Source organism: Canis lupus, chromosome X, assembly GCF_003254725.2.
Source record: "Canis lupus dingo isolate Sandy chromosome X, ASM325472v2, whole genome shotgun sequence".
In the NCBI taxonomy this organism is placed as follows: Eukaryota; Metazoa; Chordata; class Mammalia; order Carnivora; family Canidae; genus Canis; species Canis lupus.
In genome coordinates, this window is record NC_064281.1 from 44,293,076 (window position 1) to 44,320,615 (window position 27,540).

Genomic DNA, 27,540 nt, shown 5'->3' on the forward strand with positions numbered 1-27,540 from the left:
AGAATACTTTATCCAGCAAGGCTCTCATTCAAAATGGAAGGAGAGATAAAGACCTTCCAAGACAGGCAGGAACTGAAAGAATATGTGACCGCCAAACCAGCTCTGCAAGAAATTTTAAGGGGGACTCTTAAAATTCCCCTTTAAGAAGAAGTTCAGTGGAACAATTCACAAAAACAAGGACTGAATAGATATCATGATGACACTAAACTCATATCTGTCATTAGTAACACTGAACGTGAACGGGCTTAATGACCCCATCAAAAGGCGCAGGGTTTCAGACTGGATAAAAAAGCAGGACCCATTGATTTGCTGTCTACAAGAGACTCATTTTAGACAGAAGGACACCTACAGCCTGAAAATAAAAGGTTGGAGAATCATTTACCATTCGAATGGTCCTCAAAAGAAAGCAGGGGTGGCCATCCTTATATCAGATAAACTAAAATTTACCCCGAAGACTGTAGTGAGAGATGAAGAGGGACACTATATCATACTTAAAGGATCTATCCAACAAGAGGACTTAACAATCCTCAATATATATGCCCCGAATGTGGGAGCTGCCAAATATATAAATCAATTAATAACCAAAGTGAAGAAATACTTAGATAACAATACACTTATACATGGTGACTTCAATCTAGCTCTTTCTACCCTCGATAGGTCATCTAAGCACAACATCTCCAAAGAAACGAGAGCTTTAAATGATACACTGGACCAGATGGATTTCACACATATCTACAGAACTTCACATCCAAACTCAACTGAATACACATTCTTCTCAAGGGCACATGGAACTTTCTCCAGAATAGATCACATACTGGGTCACAAATCGGGGCTGAACCGATACCAAAAGATTGGGACCGTCCCCTGCATATTCTCAGACCATAATGTCTTGAAATTAGAACTAATCACAACAAGAAGTTTGGAAGGACCTCAAACACGTGGAGGTTAAGGACCATCCTGCTAAAAGATGAAAGGGTCAACCAGGAGATTAAGGAAGAATTAAAAAGATTCATGGAAACTAATGAGAATGAAGATACAACCATTCAAAATCTTTGGGACACAGCAAAGGCAGTCCTGAGGGGGAACTACATCGCAATAAAAGCATCCATCCAAAAACTGGAAAGAACTCAAATTCAAAAGCTAACCTTACACATAAAGGAGCTAGAGAAAAAACAACAAATACATCCTACACCCAGCAGAAGAAGAGAGTTAATAAAGATTCGAGCAGAACTCAACGAAATCGAGACCAGAAGAACTATGGAACAGATCAACAAAACCAGGAGTTGATTCTTTGAAAGAATTAATAAGATAGATAAACCATTAGCCAGGCTTATTAAAAAGAAGAGAGAGAAGACTCAAATTAATAAAATCATGAATGAGAAAGGAGAGATCACTACCAACACCAAGGAAATACAAACAATATTAAAATCATATTATGAACAGCTATATGCCAATAAATTAGGCAATCTAGAAGAAATGGACACATTTCTAGAAAACCACATACTACCAAAACTGGAACTGGAAGAAATAGAAAACCTGAACAGGCCAATAACCCGGGAGGAAATTGAAGCCATCATCAAAAACCTCCCAAGAGGGGATCCCTGGATGGCGCAGCGGTTTAGCACCTGCCTTTGGCCCAGGGCGTGATCCGGGAGACCCAGGATCGAGTCCCACGTTGGGCTCCCGGTGCATGGGGCCTGCTTCTCCCTTTGCCTGTGTCTCTGCCTCTGTGTGTGTGTGTGTGTGTGTGTGTGACTATCATAAATAAATAAAAATTTTAAAAAAAAAACCTCCCAAGACACAAAAGTCCAGGGCCAGATGGCTTCCCTGGGGTATTCCATTAAAAGTTTAAAGAAGAAACCATACCTATTCTACTAAAGCTGTTTGGAAAGATAGAAAGAGATGGAGTACTTCCAAATTCGTTCTATGAGGCCAGCATTACCTTAATTCCAAAACCAGACACAGACCCCACCAAAAAGGAAAATTATAGACCAACATCCCTGAGGACCACAGATGCAAAAATTCTCAACAAGGTACTAGCCAATAGGATCCACAATACATTAAGAAGATTATTCACCATGACCAAGTGGCATTTATCCCCGGGATGCAAGGCTGGTTCAACACTCGTAAAACAATCAAAGTGATTGATCATATCAGCTAGAGAAAAAGACAAGACATGACCCTTTCAATAGATGCAGAGAAAGCATTTGACAAAATACAGCATCGATGCCTGATCAAAACTCTTCAGAGTGTAAGGATAGAGGGAACATTCCTCAGCATCTTAAAAGCCATCTCCGAAATGCCCACAGCAAATGTCATTCTCAATGGGAAACACTGGGAACCTTTCCCCTAAGATCAGGAACAAGTCAGGGATGTCCACTCTCACCACTGCTATTCAACATAGTACTAGAAGTCCTAGCCTCAGTAATCAGGCAACAAAAAGAAATAAAAGGCATTGAAATGGGCAAAGAAGAAGTCAAACTCTCCCTCTTCACAGATGACATGATATTCTACATAGAAAGCCCAAAAGACTCCACCCCAAGATTGCTAGAACTCATACAGCAATTCGGCAGTGTGGCAGGATACAAAATCAATGCCCAGAAATCAGTGGCATTTCTATACACTAGCAATGAGACTGAAGAAAGAGAAATTCAGGAGTCAATCCCATTTACAATTGCACCCAAAAGCATAAGATACCTAGGAATAAACCTAACCAAAGAGGGAAAGGATCTATACCCTAAAAACTACAGAACACTTCTGCAAGAAATTGAGGAAGACACAAAGAGATGGAAAAATATTCCATGCTCATGGATTGGCAGAATTAATATTGTGAATATGTCAATTCTTCCCAGGGCAATTTACACATGTAATGCAATCCCTATCAAAATACCATGGACTTTCTTCAGAGAGTTGGAAAAATTATCTTAAAATTTGTGTGGAATCAGAAAAGACTGCAAATAGCCAGGGTAATTTTAAAAAAGAAAACCATATCTGGGGGCATCACAATGCCAGATTTCAGGTTGTACTACAAAGCTGTGGTCATCAGGACAGTGTGGTACTGGCACAAAAACAGACACACAGATCAATGGAACAGAATAGAGAATCCAGAAGTGGACCCTCAACTTTATGGTCAACTAATATTTGACAAAGGAGGAAAAATTATCCACTCGAAAAAACACAGTTTCTTCAATAAATGGTGCTGGGAAAATTGGACGTGCACATGCACAAGAATGAAACTAGACCATTCTCTTACATCATACACAAAGATAAACTCAAAATGGATGAAAGATCTAAATGTGAGACAAGACTCCATCAAAATCCTAGAGAAGAACACAGGCAACACACTTTTTGAACTTGGCCACTGCAACTTCTTGCAAGATACATCCATGAAGGCAAGAAAAACAAAATCAGAAATGATTATTGGGACTTCATCAAGATAAAAAGCTTCTGCACAGCCAAAGAAACAGTCAACAAAACTAAAAGACAACCTACAGAATGGGAGAAAATATTTGCAAATGACCTATCAGATAAAGGGCTAGTATCCAAGATCTATAAAGAACTTATTAAACTCAACACCAAAGAAACCATCGAATCATGAAATGGGCAAAAGACATGAACAGAAGTTTCACAGAGGAAGAGATGGACATGACCCACAAGCACATGAGAAAATGCTCCACATCACTTGCCATCAGGAAATACAAATCAAAACCACAATGAGAGTTACCACCTCACACCCATGAGAATGGTGAAAATAAACAAGACAGGAAAGAACAAATGTTTGAAAGGATGTGGAGAAAGGGAAACCCTCTTGCAGTGTTGGTGGGAATGTGAACGGGTACAGCCACTCTGGAAAACTGTGTGGAGTTTCCTCAAAGAGTTAAAAATAGATCTGCCCTACGACCCAGCAATTGCACTGCTGGAGTTACCCCAAAGATACAGATGCAGTGGAACGCGGAGACACCTGCACCCCAATGTTCATAGCAGCAATGTCCACAATAGCCAAACTGTGGAAGGAGCCTTGGTGTCCATCGAAAGATGAATGGGTAAAGGAGATGTGGTCTATGTATACAATGGAATATTCCTCAGCCATTATAAATGACAAATACCCACCATTTGCTTCAACATGGATGGACCTGGAGGGTATTATGCTGAGTGAAGTAAGTCAGTCGGAAAAGGACAAACATTATATGGTCTCATTCATTTGGGGAATATAAAAATTAGTGAAAGCGAATAAAGGGAAAGGAGACAAAATGAATGAAAATATCAGTGAGGGTGACAAAACATGAGAGACACCTAACTCTGGGAAATGAACCATGGGTAGTGGAAGGGGAGGTGGGTGGGGGGTTGGAATGACTGGGTGATGGGCACCGAGGGGGGCACTTGGTGGGATGAGCACTGGGTGTTATGCTAAATGTTGGCAAATTGAACTCTAATAAAAAAATTTTTTAAAAGAAAATAAAATAAATATATATACATATATAAGTATATACATATACATATATACATTTATAAGTGTATATATACATATATAAGTACGTATATGTATATATGTATATGTATATATATAATGGAATATTACTCAGATGTCAAAAACAATGAAATCTTTTCATTTTTGACAATGTGGATGGAACTAGAGGGTATTATGGTAAGCGAAATAGGTCAGTCAGAGAAAGACAAATACCATATGATTTGACTCATATATGGAATTTAAGAAAAAAAACAGATGAATATAGGAGAAGGGAAGGAAAAATAGAATAAGATTAAAACAGAGAGGGAAAAAAAAACAGGGAGGCAAACCATAAGAGACACTTAAGTATAGGAAACAAACTGAGGGTTGCTGGAGGGATGTGGGTGGGGGATGGGGTGATTGTGTGATGGGCATTAAGGAGGACACTTGATGTAATGAGCAGTGGCTGTGTAAATGATGAATCACTAAATTCTACTCCTGAAAGTAATATTACACTATATGTAAACTAAATTGAATTTAAATACAGTTTTTAAATTTTTATATAAGTAAGTTCTGACTACAGAAATCAAGCAAGAAAAAGAAAGATTAGAATCCAGATTGGAAAGAAGAACTAAAGCTATCTTTATTTGCAGATAGCATGATGCAATACATTAAAACTTCTATGGATTCATCTTTCGATGGACACTCAGGCTCCTTCCACAGTTTGGCTATTTTGGACATTGCTGCTATAAACATCGGGGTGCAGGTGTCCCGGCGTTTCATTGGTTTATGTATACAATGGAATATTACTCAGCCACTAGAAACGACAAATACTCAGCATTTGCTTCGACGTGAATGGAACTGGAGGGTATTAAGCTGAGTGAAATAAGTCAATGGGAGAACGACAAACATTATATGGTCTCATTCATTTGGTTAATATAAATAATAGTGAAAGGGAATAGAAGGGAAGGGAGAAAAAATGGGTAGGAAATATCAGAAAGGGAGACAGAACATGAAGACTCCTAACTCTGGGAAACGAACTAGGGGTGGTGGAAGGGGAGGAGGGCAGGGGGTGGGGGTAAATAGGTGATGGGCACTGAGTGGGGCACTTGACGGGATGAGCACTGGGTGTTATTCTGTATGTTGGCAAATTGAACGCCAATAAAAAATAAATTTATTATTTAAAAAAATAATAAATAAATTGGTAAAAAAATAAAAATAAAAAATAAAACTTCTATGGAATCAACAAAAACACTGCTAGAACTAAAGAATGAGTTCAGCAAAGTTTCAAGATACAAAATCAATACAAAACCCAACTGTATTTCTATAAGCTGTCAATGAGAAATACAAACATGAAATTAAGAAAACAATTCCATTGGTAATAGCATTAAAAATGTATGATATAGGTGGTTCAGTTAGTTAAGCTTCTGACTCTTGGTTTTGGCTCAGGTCATGGGTTGTGGGATTGAGCCCCATGTCGTGCTCTGTGCTCATCAGGGGTCTGCTTGAAGATACTCTCTACCCTTGCCCCCACTCATGCTCTTTCTTTCTCTCTCTCACATAAATAAATACATCTTTTTTAAGAAGTATAAAACACTTGGAAATTATTTTTTAAAAATTTTGTTAATCATTTGACACACTGATAGAGAGTACAAGTAGGCAGAGTGGTAGGCAGAGGGAGAGGAAGAGGGAGAAGCAGGCTCCCTGCTGAGCAAAGAGCCTGATATGGGGCTGGATCCCAGAACCCTGGGATCATAACCTGAGCCGATAGCAGATGCTTAACCAACTGAGCCACCCAGGTGAACTGAAAATAATTTTTTGAATATTTTATTTATTTATTCATGATAGACATAGAGAGAGAGAGAGGCAGAGACACAGGCAGAGGGAGAAGCAGGCTCCATGCCGCAGCCCGACACGGGACTCGATCCCAGGACTCCAGGTTCGCGCCATGGGCCAAAGGCAGGCGTTAAACCACTGAGCCACCCAGGGGTCCCCTGAAAATAGGTTTTTAAAAATAGAGTGAGATTCAGAATCCATCCTCCTTGGTATTTAACCAAATGAGTTGAGAACCTATATCCACACAAAAACCTGCACATGGTTTATAGCAGCTTTATTCATAACTGCCAACACTTGAAAGCAACCAAGATGTCCTCCAGTAGGTGAAGGGACAAATAAACTATGGGACAGACAATGGGATATTATTCAGCACCAAAAAGAAATGAGCTATCAAGCCATGAAAAAACATGGAAAAACCTTAAATGCATATTACTAAGTGAAAGAAGCCAACATGAAAAAGCTACATATAATTCAACTATCTGGCATTCTGAAAAAGTCAAAACTATGGAGACAGTAAAATATTTTATGGTTGCAAAGGGCTGGGAGGAGAGAGGGATGAATAGGCAGAGCACAGAGAACTTTTAGGGCAATAAAACTATTCTGTATGATACTATAATGGGGGATAGGTGTCATACATTTGTGAAATCCCATATATTGTACAACACCAAGCATGAACCCTAATGTAAAATAGAGACTATGAGTAACAATGACGTGTCAATGTAGGTTTATCAATTGAATAAATGTACCATTCTTCTGTGGGATGTTGATAATAGAGGAGGCTCTGCATATGTGGAAGAAGGTAAATGGGAACTCCCTGTACTTTCTGCTAAATTTCACTATGAAACTAAAACTGCTCTAAAAAATAGATTCTATTTTTTAAAAAATATAATACTTCTACACTAAAAACTATAAAACATTACCAAAATAAATTAAAGACACAACTAATTAAAAGGTATTTCATGTTCAGGTACCAGAAGACTTAATATTGTTAAGATGTCAATACGCCTCAAATTGATATACAAATTAAATGCAATTCCTATTATATCCTATCTGAATTTTTTATAAGAAATTAATTCTAAAATGCACACATGGGAAACTGATGCTAAAATTCACATTAAAATGCAAGAGACAAAAACAAAATAATCCTGTAAAAAAGAATAACGTTGGAAAATTCATTCATACTATTTGATTTCAAAACTTACAACAAAACTATAGTAATCAAGACAATGTTGTACTGGCATAAAGATTGATATATAGATTAATGGAATGGATTTTAGAGTCCAGAAATGAACCCTTAAATTTATGGTCAATTGATTTTTAAAAAGAGTACCAAGAAAAATCAACAGGGAAAGGATAGCATTTCTTTTTTTAAAAAAATTTATTTATTTATTTATTCATGAGAGACACAGAGACAGAGAGAGAGAGGCAGAGACACAGGCAGAGGGAGAAGCAGGCTTCATGCAGGGAGCCTGACGTGGGACTCAATCCCGGGTCTCCAGGATCATGCCCTGGGCTAAAGGCGGCGCTTAACCACTGAGCCACCCGGGCTGCCAACGAGTAGCATTTCAACAAATGATAAGGGACAACTTGATATTCACATACAAAAGAATGAATTAGGCTCATTCCTCATGCTGTATGCAAAACTTAACTCAAAATTGATCAAAGGCTGAAATGTAAGTGGTAAAACTATAAAACTCTTAGGGTTAGGCAACAGCTTCACGAGTAAAAAAAAAAAGGAAAAAAAACTAGATGAATTGGACTTTATCAAAAATAAAAACTTGTGTGCTTCAAAAGACAAACTCAAGAAACTGAAAAGACAACTCACAGAAAATATTTGCAAATCATATATCCAACAAAAGATGTACCCAGAATATGTAATGCTCTTGTAACTCAATAATAAAAAGACAAATAACCAAATATTTTAAGTGGGTAAATAATCTGAGTAGACATTTTGCCAAAGCAGTTATATAAATAGCCAATAAATACATGAAAAGATGCATATCTCCTAGGAAGACTATAATAAAAAAGACAGGCAATAACAATTGTTGACAAGGTTGTGGAAAAATTAGAACCCTCATATAATGATAGTGGGAATATAAAATAGTACAGCTTCTTTTGAAACAATTTGGTACCTCCTCAAAACTTGAAACATAAGAGTTTCCATATGATCCAACAAGTCCACTTTTAGGTACCTACCAAAGAGAAATGAAAACATACGTCTAAACAAAAAACTTGTACACAAATATTCTTAGCATCATTATTTATAGTGGTCAAAGGCTGTAAGTGGCCCATGTGTCCACTAGTTGATGAATGGATGGATAGACTATGGCACATTCCTTCAGTGGAGTATTGTTCAGCAATAAAAAGGAATAAAGTACTGATACATACCATAATATGGATGAACTTCGAAAACATTATGCTGGGTGAAAGAAGCCAATCACAGAAGACCACATGTTATATGATTCCTTTTGCATGTAATGTTCAAAACAGGCAAATCTTTTGAGTCAGAAATTTGATTTGTGTTTGCCTAAAGAAGGGGTGGAGGATGGAAATCACACTCTTTTGAAGGTGATTATAACATTCTAAAATTAATTGTAGTGATAACTGTACAACTCTATGAATAATACTAAAAAACATTGAATTGTATACTTTAAATGAGTGAAATTTATGGTATGTAGATTATACATCAATAAAGTCGGATTTTTTTAAGTATCATTTATTGTCCGCTAATTTGGAGAGACTTTTGAAAAATACAGGTCTGTTTGGGGGAAATTAAACAAAAAAATCAGTGGTAGTCCAGTATGGCAAGAGCTGTGACCACTGTGAATCTTGGTTTCCTCACTTTAAAGTAAATGTAATCAGGGGCACCTGAGTGGCTCCATGGTTGAGCATCTACCTCCAATTCAGGGCATGATCCTGGGGTCCTGGGATCGAGTCCCACATCAGGCTCCCAACAGGGAGCCTGCTTCTCCCTCTGCCTATATCTCTGCCACTCTCTCTGTGTCTCTCATGAATAAATAATAAATAAAAATCTAAAGAAAAATAAAGTAAATGTAATCACAACTACTTTACATAATGTGAAAACTAAGTCAAATAATGAATACGAAATATCCAGCTTAGCATTTGGCACTAATAGTAATTACAGAAAAGGTGAACCTCATATTACTTGTCAGAGTGAGGGGGGTTTTCATTAAAAGAGTAATTTTTTTAATGCACTGAGGCTACTATGTCAACATTTTTGTCCTAAGAGAAAGCAACGTTCAAGGCATTTATGACATGGTACTGTAAGTGTAAGTGCAACCATTGAAGTTATAACCAGATTAAGGTCCTGGCTCCCACTTACTAGCTGTGGGACCAAAGGAAAGTGACTGGAATTCTCAATTTCATTGCCTTATCTGCAAAACAGGGATAATTTTACCTTCCCTGGAGGACTGTTCTGAGAATAAGAGATTAGAAGGATAAAAATTGTCTGATTCTCTCCTACATTTTCACTTTCTTCCTTTTTAATGTGTTTTCCTCATTCTAAAAAATATATTCAAGTATTTTCTGTCCTAAATAACCTTCCCTTGCATCCCCTCTCTAACTACCAAACTCTGCTCCTCCTTTCCTTCCAAATGAAGGACCATCAAACAAAATAGCTTTCCCCTCCTCATTCTTCACTTTAATCCAGTCTCGCTTTATTCTCTTTGGGCCCCCAGCTGCCACAACTGACACAGCCCTCAATAAGGTAACAAGGATGTCCTAATTAAAGGAGTCATTTCTCAGTTTCATTTGATCTTACCTCTTTGTAGCATCACACCCCACCCCTTCCTTTGTGTCTATGATTCTAATGTTTTTTTTCCTGGTTACTTTCCTATGCTTCTGAAATTTCTTTTTCAATCTCCTAGTACTTCCAAGATCCCATCCTTGGCCATCAGCTCTCTATTTCCTACATCTTTGGATGAATTAATTCAAACTCATGGTTTCATCTGATATTGATAGTTGAGGTGACTTCCAAATATATATTTCTGGTCTAGAGCTAATTGCTGACCACTAGACTAAAATGTCTACTTGCCTCCTGCTCATTCTGGATGTTTTTACAAGCATCTCAATCTCAGATCTCACCTCAATGCACTTCCTTTACCTGCAAATATGTGCACACCTCTGTAGTCAATTCTTCATTTAAGGGCACTAGCATTACTCAGTCACCCTCAGAAACCTTCCTGTAGGGATCCCTGGGTGGCGCAGCGGTTTGGCGCCTGCCTTTGGCCCAGGGCATGATTCTGGAGACCCAGGATCGAATCCCACATCGGGCTCCCGGTGCATGGAGCCTGCTTCTCCCTCTGCCTATGTCTCTGCCTCTCTCTCTCTCTCTCTCTCTCTCTCTCTCTCTCTCTCTGTGACTATCATAAATAAATAAAAATTAAAAAAAAATTTAAAAAAAAGAAACCTTCCTGTATTAAAATATGGATGAGGGGCAGCCCTGGTGGCTCAGTGGTTGAGCGTGCCTATAGCCCAGGGCCTGATCCTGGAGACCCGGGATCAAATCCCATGTCAGGCTCCCTGCATGGAGCCTGCTTCTCCCTCTGCCTGTGTCTCTGCCTCTCTCTCTCTCCTCTCTGTGTATTCTCATGAATAAATAAATAAAATCTTTTTTAAAAAATAAAGTATGGATGAACCCAGGCCTGCAGTCAAGTAGCAAGCAGGCTTCTGGTAAAAAAAAAAAATGAATAGAGAGACCAGTACCATGTATAATGACAGACATCAACCTCAATCAAGCCCTAAGTAGTGTCCAATAAATTTACTGTATTTTTCTAATCAGCTCTCTCTCCAAATACTAGTAATGACAATTTCAAACTTAAAAACTCTTCAAACACCTGGTTTCCTCTCCTGTCACTCTTGGAAGCTGACTATACCTCTTATTTTACTGAGAAAATAAAAGTCCTCAGGAGGAACTATCTCAACTTCTTAACCAAATCCAAAAACATGCCTACATCTATAATTGTTGCTTCCCTCAAAGAACTTCAAAGTCAGTATAACATGATCTTCACTTTCCCACTCCCAACCTGGTCCTCCTTTGGTTTTAGCAGATGGTATCACTATCTGTACACCAGTTGTACAGGCCAGCCCTGGGAGTCATCTTTGACGTCCTCTACAACATTAAGTTCTGCTGACTTTAGCTCCTATATATCTCTTATATCTCTCCACTTTTCTCCATCTCTACTACCACTACTCTAATACAAGTGACTAGCATGCCATATCTGAACTACTACAATATTGTCCTATTGATCTACTCACATCAGGCCTGCTCTTCCATCTCTTATTTATAATGTAGACAGAATTTTCTGCAAAACTGATATCATACTCTAATTTAAAATTCTTGACCACTCTTTTTTTAAAGATTGTAATTATTTGTTCATGAGAGACACAGAGAGAGAGGCAGAGACATAGGCAGAGGGAGAAGCAGACTCCTTGCAGGGAGCCGGATGTGGGACTCAATCCCAGGACCCCAGGATCATGCCCTGAGCAGACGTTCAACTGCTGTGCCACCCAGGTGTCCCTCTTGATAACTCTTTAACAAAAACATCAAAATCCATAATGTGACCTACAAGTGCTATATGGCCCAACCACACACACCTTCTTTCAATCTCTCAGTACAGCAAAAGTCTCTCCCCTTTACCAGGACTTTTTAAAATGCTGTTATTTCTAGAATGTTGTGCCTAGAATAATCTCCATCTCTGCTCCCTTTTTTTCACCTAGTTAAAGCCTACTCTTTCTTCAAATCATAGGGCAAATGACTTACCTGGGGAGGTATTCCTTGGCCCCTCAAACTAGGTTAGGTCACTCTGTTATATAGCACTAGGTGCCTTTCCTTCATATCACATACCACAATGAATTAATACACATAAAACACTTAGAACACTGCTTGACATACAACAAGTATTCAATAAATCTCACTATTATTATAAACATATAATTGTGTCTTTTCCCCAACTATTATTTCATTTTAATAAAATTAGAGTCGTTCTAGATGTTAGAGATAGAGCAGTAAACAAAAAAGATTCAAATGTTATATTTGATTAATGTGCGTGTCCCCTCCTGGCTGCAAGATTCTGTGAAGGCAGAGACAAACACTGATTCCTTCAGAGCCTATTAGAGGGGTGCAGCTAAACGCAGGCTGAAGGGGCGCTAAGAAATCCATGCTAACTTTTAAAACAGAAACCCCATCTGCACAGGTGTCCATACTACTGTCCACAGCTCAAAAAAGCCAGGTTCGGTGAGAACCTCTCCTTTCCCCGTCATTATTCCCTTTGATGTGAGTGATCCTGGTGAAAGAATCTTCCTGTTTCATAGAAAAGAGTGTGATTATGTCCCTGAGCTGGGCGACCACCCCTCAGAAGTTAGGTAGAGTGGCCAGAAAGACAAAACCTCCCAGCGTCCTGCCCCCAACCCATCCCAAATCTCCTGACAAATCGCCACTCCCCATCCCTGCTGTTAAAAGAAAACAGGCTGGAGAGAGTCAGCGCAGCCAAAACTCACCAGAGTCAGAGAGAAAGTGCAGAGACACCAGCGGAAGTGCTGCCCCTCCTTCCCACCGCCGCCATTTAGAAGAACTTTCCGTGTCCCTCTAGCATGCTGGGAGGTCTGGTTTTATCCGCGTTGCTTTGGTTACCTCAGATTCCTTAGACATCTAACGTAGAGGAAAGACAGGCAGAACTGAAGGGATCGGGAGGTGGAGCTGAAATTCAATAATAGGGGTTACTTCAGGGGTTAAGTGCATAGTCTTTGGTGTCACACTGGCTCCAGCATCTTTCCTTGCCACTTGGGATATAATGTGGCTTTAGGCAAGTTACTTAACCTCTTCAAGCCCCTGCCTTTTCATTTGTAGAATGGAGGTAATAATCCCTCTACTGTTAGATTGCTGTGAAGATTAAATGTCATAATGTATGTAAAGCACATAGCACAATGCTTGGCACCAGTAACAACAACAACAAAAAAACCCTCTTAATAAAATTTTGAAAATTTAAACAGCCAATTTTCTCTTTAAAAAAAAAAAAAAAACGCCCTTCCTTTAGCTTATGAATCCTCCAAAAATTGTTCTCTCCCTCTCTTCACAACCAGATGTCTCAAAAGAAATGGCTCTGTTGCCATTATTCCACCTACCTCTTAGCTCTCAGCTTATATCTGACTTTTCATTCCATCACTCCCTGAAATATCTCTCACTATTTAAAATAACCAATGACCTCTGGAATGCTAAAGGCAACAAAAAATTTCCAGTCTTCAATCCCTTGACCTTCCTCCTTCCTCTGATCCCACAGAACATGCTTTTCTCCCAGAAACACTCTTTTAACTTCAATGACACTAGATTCCTTGTATTCTTCTATTCTTTCTGGCTATTTATCTATCTCCTTTGTAAGGTCACCCTCCTCTTTCTAGGCATTAAATATTTGAGTTTCTTCAGGCTTGATTCCAAGGCCACTTATTATCATTTTATGCTCTCCCTAAGGCAATGCCAATCATACCTTAATCTTTAATCACCATCTGTAAGTTACCGAGGACATTTATTTCTCAGTCCATACTGTTATCAGAACTCCAGACTAAAATAACCAACTTTCTATAAAATACATCCCATCAAATATCTCAAAAGCATCTTAAACTCCACATGACAAAGGAGAAATGCATGCTCTTTCTCCTAAATTCCATTCAGCATTATCATCTCTTTCAGTGTTATCACAGTCTATTCATTAATACACATCAAAAATCTAGGCAATGTCCTTATTATCTTTCACCTGCCTTTCACATGCTATTCACTGTCAAGTCCTGTAAGTTTTATTCCTAGATATTTATCAAAACTGTTTATGTCTTTCTATTCCACTGCCACCTTTTTTGTCCAAGATCTAACCTCTCATACTTTGACTATTTAAACTCTTTCCTAACTGGCCACTATATACATTGATTCCCTCCAATCCATATCTTTTTTCCCAAATGATATTTGCAAAACAATTGTTGCAGCATGTCACATGCATGCCCCATTCACTCCACCTGGTTAAAACTCTCAGAAATTTTCCCTTGCTCATTAGAGAAATATCAGTCTTTAACGTGGTCTGCATGGTCTGATCTCTCACTAAGCCAGGACTAAGGTGAGAAAAGATAAACACCTAGAATGCGGAAATGTCAGGGAATGCCCAAACTCAGAGTAGTCTAAGTACAGAGTCAGCACCAAGAAGTGAGTACCTTTTTAAATTTTGCACAGCTCTTATCTCATCCTACTCTCAGCACTGCCATCCTTGCCTGACCATCACACTCCTAATAACAGCTAACATTTAGTGAATGTCACTTGTAATCAGTTTTTATGATCCTATGTACTTTATAGACTTTATGTCACTGAATTCTCACTTTAAAAAAACCTATAAAGAAATTTTCAATCATGCCCCAGTATAAAGATAAGGCACAAAGAGGTTCAGGAATTGGCCCCCTGTTACACATTTGGTAAGTGATAGAGCTAAGGGCCGAATACAGGTAGTCTGATTACACAAACCACACTACTCAGCTTTATACTTCTTTGCCTCCCCATCTCACAATATTCACCTACTTGTAACTTGCACTCCTATCACATAAACCCCTTTCAGTTTCTTGAACCTATTGCAATTACTCTGATCACAGGGTCTTTCCAACATGCCATGCCGATGGTAAGGACTGACAGGCCATTAATTAATGTCCCATTCATTCTTCAGATTTGACTTTAGTGCTTCTCAATTGTCCCCTATCCTCAAGTCTAAATTAAATTCCTATTATCTTGAACTCACAAGAACGTGCTTCTTATCATCAAACCAGTTAAATCATTTTAGAATTCCATAACAATGGTCCCTGACTTATGATGGTCGACTTTGGATTTTTTGACTTTATGATGGTACAAAAGTGATACGTATTCAGTAGAAATGAAACTTTGAATATTGAATTTTTATATTTTCCTGGGCTAGAGATATGTGGTAATATTCTCTCTCATGATGCTGGGCAATGGCAGTGAGACACAGGTTCCAGTAAGCCATACAATCACGAGAGTAAACAGCCTACACACTTAAAACTGTTCTGTATACATACAACCATTCTGTTATTAACTTTCAGTACAGTATTCAATAAATTATGTGAAATATTGAATACTTATGATAAAACAGGCTTTGTATTAGGTGATTTTCCCCACTGTAGGCTAATGTAAGTATTCTGAGCATGTTTAAGGTAAGCTATGCTAAGCTACAATGTTTGGTAGATTAGTGTATTAAATGGATTTTTGACATACAATATTTTCAAATTATGATGGGTTTATCGAGACATAACCCCATTGTAAATTAAGCAAGATATTCATTAATGTGATGTTGAATGAACTTTTATCTTATCTGATTCACAGGAAGCAAAGGAGATATAAGACAATGTCTGTTTTTGATCATAGCAGCATTCCCTGTAACTAACACAATGCTTGACACAAGGTAACTTTTCACACTTATTTGTGGGAGTAATTAATTAATTGTAGAGATATTAGTAAGGTTAAGGAGGTTAGGAGAACAGTGCTCTAGGTAGAGTGAAGAGTATGTGCAAAATCCCGCGGCAAGAAAGAAATTAGCATGCTGGATAAAATAAAAGAATAGCTGATATTATATATGTCAACACCTTCCAGCCAAAGAGCACAGGAATACACAGACAGTTTTAAAAAGGTGCGTTGATTACTCATTGCAGTGAAGAAATGCATGATGTGGGAACGGTGCACGTATTTCAGGAAGATTATGCTAGAAAGAAACTATTATAGGACTTGAGTTTTCCTTGGGTGATTTAGTTGTTTATATCCAATGAGAGAACAACACAGTTTAGCCATGAGTGACAAGCCATGTTATCAGCAACACTAAGATTTCCTTGTAAGTATAAGATGCCAGTCACTACTTTTCTTTTCCATATGACTCAAGAGCAGAGATATTTGGGGGAAAGTAGCACAAGAGCCTGGAGAGAGAGGCAAGGCCAGGCCATGCAGAGCCTGTAAAATCGTATTTGCAGAGTTGACCTTTATCCTAATGCAAAAATAGAGTGATGTACTTAAGTCTGTGTGCCAAGGACTGTGGAAGGTCTGAGGCTTTATTCTACTTGCAAGCTCACAACTTAATTTGCCGCAGATTGACCCTGACAGAAGATGGAAGACACCTAGATGAGAGACAAAGGACTTTATTATTCACAGCAAAAGCAATAGCCAGAGCATCATGCTTGTACTGGTTCTACATGTGCCCTAAATCCCCTGGGGGTAATACAAGTAGACTTACCTGAATGGCTATACATGCAGAGGGTTGTGATACAGGAGGAGAACCCTGAGCTTGGGAGATGTACTTCTTTTACAGTGAGCAGCAGCAATTCTGCTCTTTGGGGAAGTATTACCTCATCCCTCAATTTGCTCAAAAGACAACCGTGAGAAATTTCCTGAGTAAAGAGTGGTTAGGGCTTTGAATTCTTGGCATACCCAGCACAAACTCAAGGGAACACTCAGGGTCCATACTGGATTTCATCTCCCAACTTTGTTTTCTCAAAGGTCAACATGTGGAGAACTGGCTCATTATATAGAGCAAGCTAACACTGAATTACTACCTTTCACCATATTTGATCCATCCTTCAGCTTACAAACATGTCCTAATTTCTCCTATGTTGATCCCCACATTCTCCTGCAGCTACTTCCCCAGCTGGTCACCCTATAAATGGGAAGGAGAAAGCTAACACACCCTGGGATAATGCCAATGAAAAGAATAAATACAGGGATGGTGGTACTTAGGTAAGTGAAAAGAAAAGATAGCAAACCTCATGAGGAAAGAAGGACAGGTAGAAGCAAGGAGAATGGTGTTCTGGGTGGGTGACATAGGAGATACCTGAACCATGGACACTGATGCTCCATGGAAGCATGAAAACAGTGCCCCAAAAGGTGATTTTTTATGTAGGCAGTGTGGGCCTGGGGTAACGTAGCTAGTATCCAGAAGAGAGGTACAAACTCTTCCCACCAACTTACAGGCCTACCACTTAGAGAAAGCCTCACCTTGTATTTGCAATGAACTGAGTCACATTACTTTATCCAAAACTGTAGGAGGAATACTCCTGTTTAACCTGTTGTAGTTCATGTTTCTATCTGTTGTGATGCTTGCATCTGTTCATTAAGTATTTTAATAAAGCATTTAATGATTTCAAATTCCAATATAATATTAACTCTTTGTTAGTTGATAATGTAATACAAATTATAATCTCAATAATTTAATAATGCTTAACTTGTAATGATTTATTACAGTGTGCTAGGTACTATGCTAAGCACTTTACATATAAAATCCCATTGAAGCCTCAAAAAGAAACCTATGAGGTTTTTTTTCCTTTATGCTCCATTCTAATGTAGAAGAAACTGAAGCCCCAGAGAAGTTAACTAACAACACACAGGTAAGAAATGGTAACAGGGCCACCTTTAAGGACCTGAACCAGTGTAGTTGGTCCCCACAGGGCCCATGCTGATAATGGTTGTCTGGGCTTGTGGATTAATGTTGATTCTCCAAATTCTTAACCTTTTTTCTTTGAATTTATGTCTTGTAAGTGATGTCCCATGAGACAGTACAGCATGTGCTAGGAACCTGGACCCTCAGCTCTCCTATGATCCAGTTCTACCAGCTCCTGGCTTCACTGGGACGGGTTCTCTAGTGTTCATTCATCCGTGCACTCACCCAGACTCCCTCTCTCCCTCCTGCCCAAGTGATTGCTACTGCATTCTGCCCTCTGATGGGGTCTAGGTGTGCTTGCAGAGAGATTCAAGACTGCAGTGCCAGGCCTGGGGCATGGCCCCCGATACCTCTGAGGAACTTCACAACATTAAACTACGATTACAAAATACAATAACAGGTCAAATAAGAGGCTGTGGAAGAAAGGGGGGAAAGCTTTTCCCTGATTTTTTAATGAGAAACCCCACATTTTCAGTTTGTACATTATACAGCTGGATAGGCATGGTGAAGGTCACAAATGCAGATTGCATGGCCCCTAAGTCTGTGTCATTGCTTTTTATTTTCTGTTCTTGCTTTTAACAAAGAGAAATAATTGACTATGTGATACATGCATTCATGATATAAAATTTGAAGGTTTCAAAACAGTGAATTAAAAGTATGCCTTTTACCCCAATTATGGAATCATCCAGTTCCCTTCCTCAATAACAAACACTCTTTTCAACCAGATCCTTAGATATCCATCCTTGCAGAGTTACATTACACATATATAAACATTTACATGTATTTTAACCACTCCCTTTTTATACAGATAGTTTAATACCAGTGTTCGGGACCTGCATTTTTATTTTTAATGTATCTTGGAGATATTTCTGTGTGATCATAATGAGGACAAAAACTACATGCTGTATCAATTTAAACCCACACTAAAAACTCAGTCATATTTCCCTTTCCCAACACCCTCATGAAAACAGTGTGTTTCAAATGATTATATATTTGGCAATATGATAGAAAATAGATGGTATCTTACTGTAATTAAAATACACATTTCATTTACCATGTGTGAGGCTGGGCATTTTGAAAATGCATAGAGGAATTTGTATTTTCTGTCCTGTGAACATATTTGTCACGCCAATAGCAGGGACTGACTAGCTGTTCTCCAAACTCATTTTCTTTTCCTCCTGGAGTTTCCCAGTCCTGCAGCAGGTAACTGTGGCTAGTGGATTGAGTCCTGGTCAAGGAAAAGTGGAACTAAGTGATGTACAACACTGACCAGCATGACTGCCAAAAGCTCCCTGTGAGATCTTTCTATTTTTCCTATTTTTCTGTCTTACCCTCCCTGCTGGCAAAAATGTTGCCACCAAGAAAATCCAGAAATAAACCCACAACTATATGGTCAATTAATCTTCGTCAGAGCAGAAAGAATATCCAATGGAAAAAAGGCCAGTCTCTTCAACAAGTGGTGCTAGGAAAACCGGACCACTTTCTTACACCATGCACAAAAATAAACTCAAAATGGATGAAAGACCTAAATATGTGACCTGAAACCATCAAAATCCTGGAGAAGAACACAGGCAGTGTCCACGTTGACACTGGCCATAGCAAGTTCTTTCTAAATGTATCTCCTGAAGCAAGGAGAAAAAATAAACTATTGAAACTTCATCAAAATTAAAACCTTCCGCACAGTGAAGGAATCAACAAAACTAAAAGCAACCTTACAGAATACATGAAGATATTCGCAAATGATATCTGATAAAAGGTTAGTATCCAAAATATATAAAGAAGTTATAAAACAACACACAAAACCACAAATAATCAAATTTAAAATGGGCAGGGGCACCTGTGTTTCTCAATCAGTTGAGTGTCTGACTCTTGGTTTCTCTCAGGTCATGATCTAATGGGTCCTAGAATTGAGCCCATGTAGAACTCCACACTCAGTGAATCTGCTTGAAGATTCTCTCCCTCTTCCCCTCCCTCTGCTCATGCATGTGTGTACTCTCTCTCTCTCTCTCTCAAATAAATAAAAAAATTAATCTTTAAAAAAATGGGCAGAAGATATGAACAGACATTTCTCCAAAGAAGACATACACATGGCCAACAGACACATGAACAGAGGCTCACCATGATGTAGCATTTAGGAGACACAAATCAAAACTACAATGAGATATCACCTCACACCTGTTAGAATGGGTAAAATCAACAACACAGGAAAAAACAGGTGTTGGCAGGGATAAGAAGAAAGGGAAACCATCTTGTACCACTGTTGGGAGTGCTAACTGATGCAGTTACCCTGGAAAACAGCAAGGAGAATCCTGAAAAAGTTAAAAATAGAACTACCCTACAATCCAGCAATCACACTACTGAGCTACCCAAAGAATAAGAAAACACTAATTCAAAGGGATGCATGCACCCCTATGTTTATAGCAGCAATATTTACAATAGCCAAATTATAAAGGCAGTTCAAGTGTTCATGGATAGATGAATGAGTAAAGAAAATAGCATATATATATATACATATATATATATATATGAAAGTATAATGTTAAGCAAAATAAGTCAATCAGAGAAAGACACACACCATATGATTTCACTTATATGTGGGACTTAGGAAACAAAATGAATAAAGGGGGGAAAAGAGAGGGAGAGAGAGAGAGAGACAAATCAAGAAACAGTCTCTTATTATTATTTTTATCCAGAGTGTGTGTGAGTGTGGAGGGAGGGACAGAAAGAGAGGGAGAGAATCTTAAGCAGACTCCATGCCCAGAGTGGAGCCTGATGCAGGGCTAAATCTCACAACCGTAAGATCCTGACCTGAGCCAAAAATCAAGAGTCAGACACTTAACCAACTGAGCCACCCAGGCACCCCAGTCTTTTAATTATAGAGAATAAACTGATGGTTACCAGAAAGGAGGGGATGGGAGGACAGGTGAAATAGGTAATGGGGATTAAGAAGTGTATGTATCATGATGAGCACCAGGTGATGTACAGAATTCTTGAATCACTGTGTTGTACCCCTGAAACTAATAAAACACTGTATGTTAAAAAAATTAAAACAATAAATATATATTCCCCCCCCCACACACACACACAAAAGACATTCTGTTTGAATTATATGTGCCATAGACCAGGCTTAGTCACATGGACATGCATGAGTTCATCAGGGATGTATAATACTCCCACTACGGAAAGTCACTTCAGGGTGTGGTGGTGAATATCTTGTAACAATAATACAAATGGCAATACTTGGTATAATCTATCTTTTTGAGTGTTGATCCCTCAACATTTGCAAATTATTCGACATAGATCTGCCTTGGAAATTCAGCATGCAGTTGATTTTGCTTTGTAATCCAATGAGAAAATACTGTTATGAATTCCTGACAGTAGTGTTGAATTTCCCAACTATAACTATGAATTTGTCTATTATTCCTTTCAGCTCTGTCAGGTTTTTGTTTCACATATTTAGTAGTTTGCTTCTGACTACATACATGTTTAGGAGAGCTATGACTTCTTGCTGGATAAATACTTATGCCATCATGTGTGCATCATGCCATGCCATGTGTGCCTAGTAATTTTATGGCTTTGAAGTATACATTCTTTAATACTGAAAAAGCTGCTCCTGTTTAAATAATTAGTGTTAGCATGATCTATTTTTCCATCAATTTACTTTTAATCTGTGTAGCTGTGTTTAAAATGCATTTCCTGCTCTTTTTCCACCATCTTGGAGTTTGTGGAGGCCTGCTGGGAACAAGACTCCTAAAGTGACGAATATGTCTGGAAGGCTTTTGGTCCAAGGCCATTTTTGCCAGCTATAAACAGGGTCTCCGGAACCAGAGGGAGCACACAGCTCTACTTAAGATTGAAGGTGTTTATGTTCGAGATGAAACTGAATTCTATCTAGGCAAGCGATGTGCTTATGTGTACAAAGCAAAGAACAACACAGTAAGTCCTATGACAAACCAAACAAAACCAGAGTAATCTGGGGAAAAGTAACTTGTGCTCATGGAAACAATGGCATGGTTCATGCCAAATTCTGAAGCAACCTTCCTGCAAAAGCCATTGGCCACAGAATACGTGTGATGCTGTACCCCTCAAGGATTTAAACTTACTGAAAAGTAAATAAATAAAGGTATAGATTTGTTCTCTTGTAAAAAAAAATGCATTTCCTATAGACTGAATATATTTGGGTCACTTTTCTTTCATCAGTGCTGCCCATCTCTATCTTTGATTGTGTACTAGATAATTTATATTTAAAGTAAATACTCGTACATAATGGCTTCAGTCTACCATTTCAGTTTTTGGATTTTGTTGCTCCCTCTTTTTCTCCTTGAGTTTCATTTTTTGCTCTCCTCGGGTTACTTGAGTATGTCTGAGAGTTCCATTTTGATTCCTTTAGAATGTTCTTGAGTATATCACTTTGTATCTTAATTTAGCAGTTGCTCTAAGTATTATAATGTACATACATGTATAACCCCTATTTACAAGTATTATGTTTTATAGTTTTGCATATACATAGAAACCTTACATCCATTTAGGTCCATTCACCTTTCTAACTTTGAAATTTTAAATAATTCCTTTGCATGCACTAAGAAACAAAACAGATATTCTAATTTTTGCTCCAACCATCACACACAATTTAACAACCTCCAGAAAAAAAGGATAGTGTACCTTATTTATGCCTCGTTTTATCAAACCCATTTTCTTTTTTCTTTTCTGAACCACCACTTTTTCTTTGGTTATTCCTTCTTTTTTTTTTTTTTTTTTGGTGGGGGACGAGAGTGGGGAAGAGAGCTTCTTCAAGCCATTGTATAAGGGTACATCTACAAATGACAAATTATTGTGCATTTCCTTATTCTGAGTATGCCCTTTTTCTCTTGATTCATGCAGGATAATATCTCTAGATGGAAATTCTAGAATCATCAGTTCCTTTCTTTAGAACTTGAAAAATATTGCTCAAAGGGCACAAATGTTCAGTTATAAGATGAACAAGTTCTGGGATTCTATACCTAATAATAGTGTACTGTATACTTGAAATTTATTAGAAGAGTAGATATTAATTTCCTCACAACACAAAAAGATAATTATGTGAGGTGATGTATATGATAACTGATTTGATAGTGATAATCTTATCACTATGTATATGAATATTAATTCACCACTGTACACTACAATCTCCGAAAACAAAGAACTTGAAAAACTAGCATGTCACATCCTTCTGTCCACCACAATTTGAGAATAAAATCTAGTACCAAATAGAATTGGCTGTCCACTATAAATTTCTGTGTCATGTCTCTGTGCTTCATCTCTTGTTTATTTCCTTGACTTGAGTTTCTGTAATTCGAACGTGTTGTGGGTTGACAAGGATTACGTTGGGGTTTCCCTATTTGGGGGTCACTCACTTTTCTGAATCTGTAGTTATATGGTTGTTGGGTTAGGGATTTTTCCTTACTCAATTTTGGGAACTTTTGAAACACTGTTTTATGAGTATATCTTTTTTATATTGACAGAAAAATACTTAAAGGTTTTAATTCTCTGAATAGCAAGAGTTAACATTTTATGATTACCCTTTGAGAATAGAGTACTTGGGAGCAATTTTGAAGTTTTCAAAATCCGTACAAAGCTTGTCAAATCCAACATCACTTTCACAGACTGCAAAATGACTTCCTTATAAAAGTGGAGCAGCCAGGATGGGCTCTCTCACTGGGGTGAGGTCTCTCACTGTACTCAGCTAAGTCTGTGTTGGACACAGAGTCCAGGGGCATCCCGCTCCCTCCATGAGCTCGTTGGTACAGTGACGCTTTATTACATGTGTTCCCTGAAGAGCCATTTCTAATGTTCCAAATCCGTGCAGTCCCATAAGGATGGTATGAAACTGTCACTGAATGCCTTCCTCTCAGCCTGAACGAATTCATTGGACTGTATGTGAAATAAAGAACCATCCTCCTGCAAGATGAACTTCTGATTCCCTGTGGCAGTTTCCTGGCAGAGATGCATGATGAGAAGATCCGTTCCTGCGTCCACAGCTATGCAGACCTCTGGCTGGTGGGTGTCACAGTGTATTTCATTCTGGGACGTGTATTCAAAAACTGGTTCTGACCTATTCCATGATAGAGGTTAGAAGGACCTGGCGTCCCACGATTTGGTTTTCACTGGGAGGGTTAGAGTCAAAGCAGTAATCTTTCAGTCCTCTGTTCCAGAGCATCCCAAAGAAGGCAGGCCTGTCATCAGGCACGTGCAATTCTGGGTACACGTTCTCCAAGAACACCTGAAATCCTTCCGCTGGAGCTTTGCATGGAGCTGCCTCCTCTCTGTCACATCCCCAAAGGGTTCCACGCGGGTGTGGGGGTTGTGATGGTCGTTAAGCTCTTTAAGTTCATCCATCCACACTTGAGTTATTCGGCTGCTGCTGGCCACAGCCTTGTTGTGGTAGTAGGGTTGAGTATACTTTGTAAAACACTGACACTTTATGTCTAAAAACATCTGTCCAGACAGCCTCAAGATGACTGCAACTCCTGCAACATGGTAGCAATGTGCTTCTTGAAAGGAAATCTTACTTTTTAAAGCAGTTTCAGGCTTAGAGAATTACTATGAAGAGAGTAAAGACAGTTCCCATATACCCGACAATCACATTCCCTATTACGATCATTTAATGTTGATGTGGCACAACTGTAACATTAATGAACTGATATTGATGTGTTATCATTAACCAAAGACTACACTTTATTCAGACTGTCTCAGCTTTTCTCGAATGGCCTTTTCAAGTTCCAAGATCCCATCCAGGATACTAACTCCTATTTAGTACTTATACCTTCTTAGGCTTCCGCAGTTGTGACAGTTCTGTCATTTCTGTTGAGTTTCATGCCCCTGACAGTTTGAAATTAATAGAAATACTCCACAGGTCTTTAGCTTACTGTTAGCATGGTATGTCTTTCTTCATCCCTTTACTTTATTTAGCCTCTCGGAATCACTCTCTTAAAAATAGGTGCTTGCAGACAATATACACTGGTGAATTTCTAAAATCCACTCTGACTTTGGATTGCTATTTATACGCCATTCCTTTTTTTTTTTTTAATTTTTATTTATTTATGATAGTCACACACACAGAGAGAGAGAGAGAGAGGCAGAGACACAGGCAGAGGGAGAAGCAGGCTCCATGCACCGGGAGCCCGACGTGGGATTCGATCCCGCGTCTCCAGGATCGCGCCCTGGGCCAAAGGCAGGCGCTAAACCGCTGCGCCACCCAGGGATCCCTATACGCCATTCCTATTTAAAGTGGATACTGATATACTTGCATCGATATCAACCATGTTTGTAGCTGTTTTCTATTCATTACAAGAGGCTCACTTTCCTGCCTTCTCTGGTTTTAATTGAGCATGTTTTATATAAAGCCAGGTTTTTTTGCACCTCTTAGTGTATAGATTATAGGTGTTTAAAAACATTTTAGAACTTCCCTTAGAGGTTACATATACATTGCAAACTAATGTAAGGCCAGCTTCAGATGACACTATTGACAAACTGAGCAGGTAACTTAACAATACTTCTGCCCTTTTTTTACATGACTGTCATTCTTTTCACTTACTCCTTGCAATACTCACCGGCTATGCTTAAGTCTCATTATTTAAACTTTTTTTTTTTTTTGCCATTTATCAAGAATAAAATAAATTTTATTATTTAAACGAGTTACTTTTCAATCTATTAAGAACATGAAAAATTAACTTTATTTGCCTTTCTGTGTTTCTTCTCTGGTGCACTTCCTTTTTAATGTAAATTTTTTTAAATCCAATTTTTTTACCTTTACCATTTTTCTTCTTCCTGAATAAAATCTTTTCCATTTTTTTTTTTTTGCAGTATAAATGGTGACAATTTCCTCTATTTTTCTGTCTGAGAGAAAAAGTTTTTCTTTACTCTGCCGTTTTTACAGAATATATTTTACTATATATATAATGATCCTAGGATGGTGAATTATTTTTCTTTTGGCACATTAAACTGTCCCCTTATACTCTCTTCTTGCTTGCATGATCACTCACAGGACTTCATTGTAATTTTCTTGTTCCTCTAGGGGTAATGAAGTTTCCTAGTTGTTGTTCCTGTTGTTCTTGAGAGAGAGAGAGAGAGAGAGAGAGAGACAGAGAGGGAGAGAGAGAGAGAGAGAGAGAGAGAGAGAGAGAGAGAGTGTGTGTGTGTGTGTGTGTCTTGGTCTTCTTTTCTTCAAGATTCCTTCTTTGCCTTTTCTTTAATTCAAATTTATAGTCCATGAGGTAGCCTTTCTGGTTTTAATAACTTGCTGTCCTGTGAGCTTTCTGGGGATCTGATTCAGTGCCTATCAGTAATTTGGAAATTGCACAGTCATCATTTTTCAATTTTTTTCCTGTTCTCTTTTTCTCTTGCTTCCACTTCTGGTACTCGAATTATGTGTATGTCATATATTTTGAAATTGTTCCACAGATATTGGATGTTCTTCTACTCTGCATTTTTTCATCTTTTTTTCTATTTGCGTTTCACTTTGGGAGGTCCTTGTTGGCCATTCTTCAAGGTCACGGATTCTTTACTTGGGCAGGTCACAACTACTGAGGATCCCATCAAAGACATTTTTCACAGCTATTGCAGTAGTATGAATCCTGGCATTCCTTATTTGTTCACTTTTACAGTTTCCATCTATCTACCTCCATTACCTATCTATTATTGCATGTTGTCTACTTTTCCCATTAGAAATCTTAACATATTTATCTTAGTTGCTTATCTTCCCTGTCTGATCATTCCAGCTGCTATGTCATATCTGAATTGGATCTATATTGCTTTGACTGTTTGTTCTTTCTGGAACTCAGATGATTCAAATGTTGGCCCTTCAGCTTTAGTCCCATAGCTCCCAAACTCTCTGTTCATGTTTGTTTGCTTGTTGTACCGTTTTCCTGAATACTATGTTCTGTTGATCTGTCCTCAAGTTCACTGATTTCATCTTCTGTCATATCTACATTCCACAATGGATCCCAACCAGCAAGTTTTTTATTTTCCTTATTCTATTTTTAAATATTTAATTCCCATTTGGTACATTTTATAACATTTCTGTGACTTGGCAAAGGTTTGCTATCTTTTTTTTTTTTAATTTCACAGTAATCCATAATTACTCCTTCAAGAAATTTTATATTGGCTACTTTAAAATCGTTGCAAACTAGTCCCCACATCTGATTCATCTCTATGGTTGTCGGGGATTGTCTTTTCTCATTTAAGTCTTGACTTCACTGGTTCTACACAGGGAGAATGATTTTTTTTATCATTGACCTGCACATATTGGATATGCCACAAAAAGACTCTTGATCCTTTCATAGTAAGTTGCCCTGTTTTAAGGTTTGGCCTGTCTGTTCTGGCCTACTTTGGTGGGCTGTAATTCCATAGTCACTTAGTTTCATGAGCTCTTGCAATGCATTCTGAACCACACTGATCTGAGTCCACCTGCTTTTCTGATGGGTGATTGCCAGAGATGCCCGTGGTAGCAGAAAATGCTTCCGTGGGCCATAGGGTGTCATTAGAGGGGGATATGGGATTCAGGATCTAAGGGATGTAGAGCATTTCCCCCTTGCCTGTTTTTCAGTCACCCAGTACCACTGGCTTTCCTACTCTGTATCTGCCAGTATACCCTGGGGAGGGAGGCATCTGCCAGGTCATCTGCTGCTGGGTGGAGTGTGGAGGCACCCCCAAACTAGTTCACCTCTGGTGCAAATACCAGACCTAGTTGCTTTCTGCCAATGAGTGGAGGAACTGCAAGTGCCTGACCTGGTGTTG

The 27,540-nt window shown here is 38.5% G+C and overlaps 1 long non-coding RNA gene and 2 pseudogenes across 3 annotated transcripts in view; 1 reads left to right on the forward strand and 2 right to left on the reverse strand.

Moving 5' to 3' along the window:
* The window catches only part of LOC112673094 (uncharacterized), a 39,470-nt gene extending 26,397 nt beyond the window's left edge, over window positions 1-13,073 (reverse strand). Inside the window, exons 1-2 of one of the 3 annotated variants that reach the window (XR_007409244.1) lie at window positions 12,803-13,073; window positions 8,416-8,475 (exon numbers count right to left, since the gene is read on the reverse strand). This is a non-coding gene — a long non-coding RNA (uncharacterized LOC112673094). Of the gene's footprint in view, window positions 1-8,415; window positions 8,476-8,671; window positions 8,811-12,802 lie in introns of all 3 variants that reach the window. The other 2 variants (XR_007409246.1, XR_007409245.1) reach the window with 2 other exon arrangements.
* Window positions 13,074-14,434: 1,361 nt separating this feature from the next.
* On the forward strand, window positions 14,435-21,863 carry LOC112673203 (60S ribosomal protein L35a-like; annotated as a pseudogene).
* A 1,699-nt stretch (window positions 21,864-23,562) lies between these two features.
* Window positions 23,563-24,340, reverse strand: LOC112673202 (polypeptide N-acetylgalactosaminyltransferase 12-like; annotated as a pseudogene).
* Window positions 24,341-27,540: the final 3,200 nt, after the last annotated feature.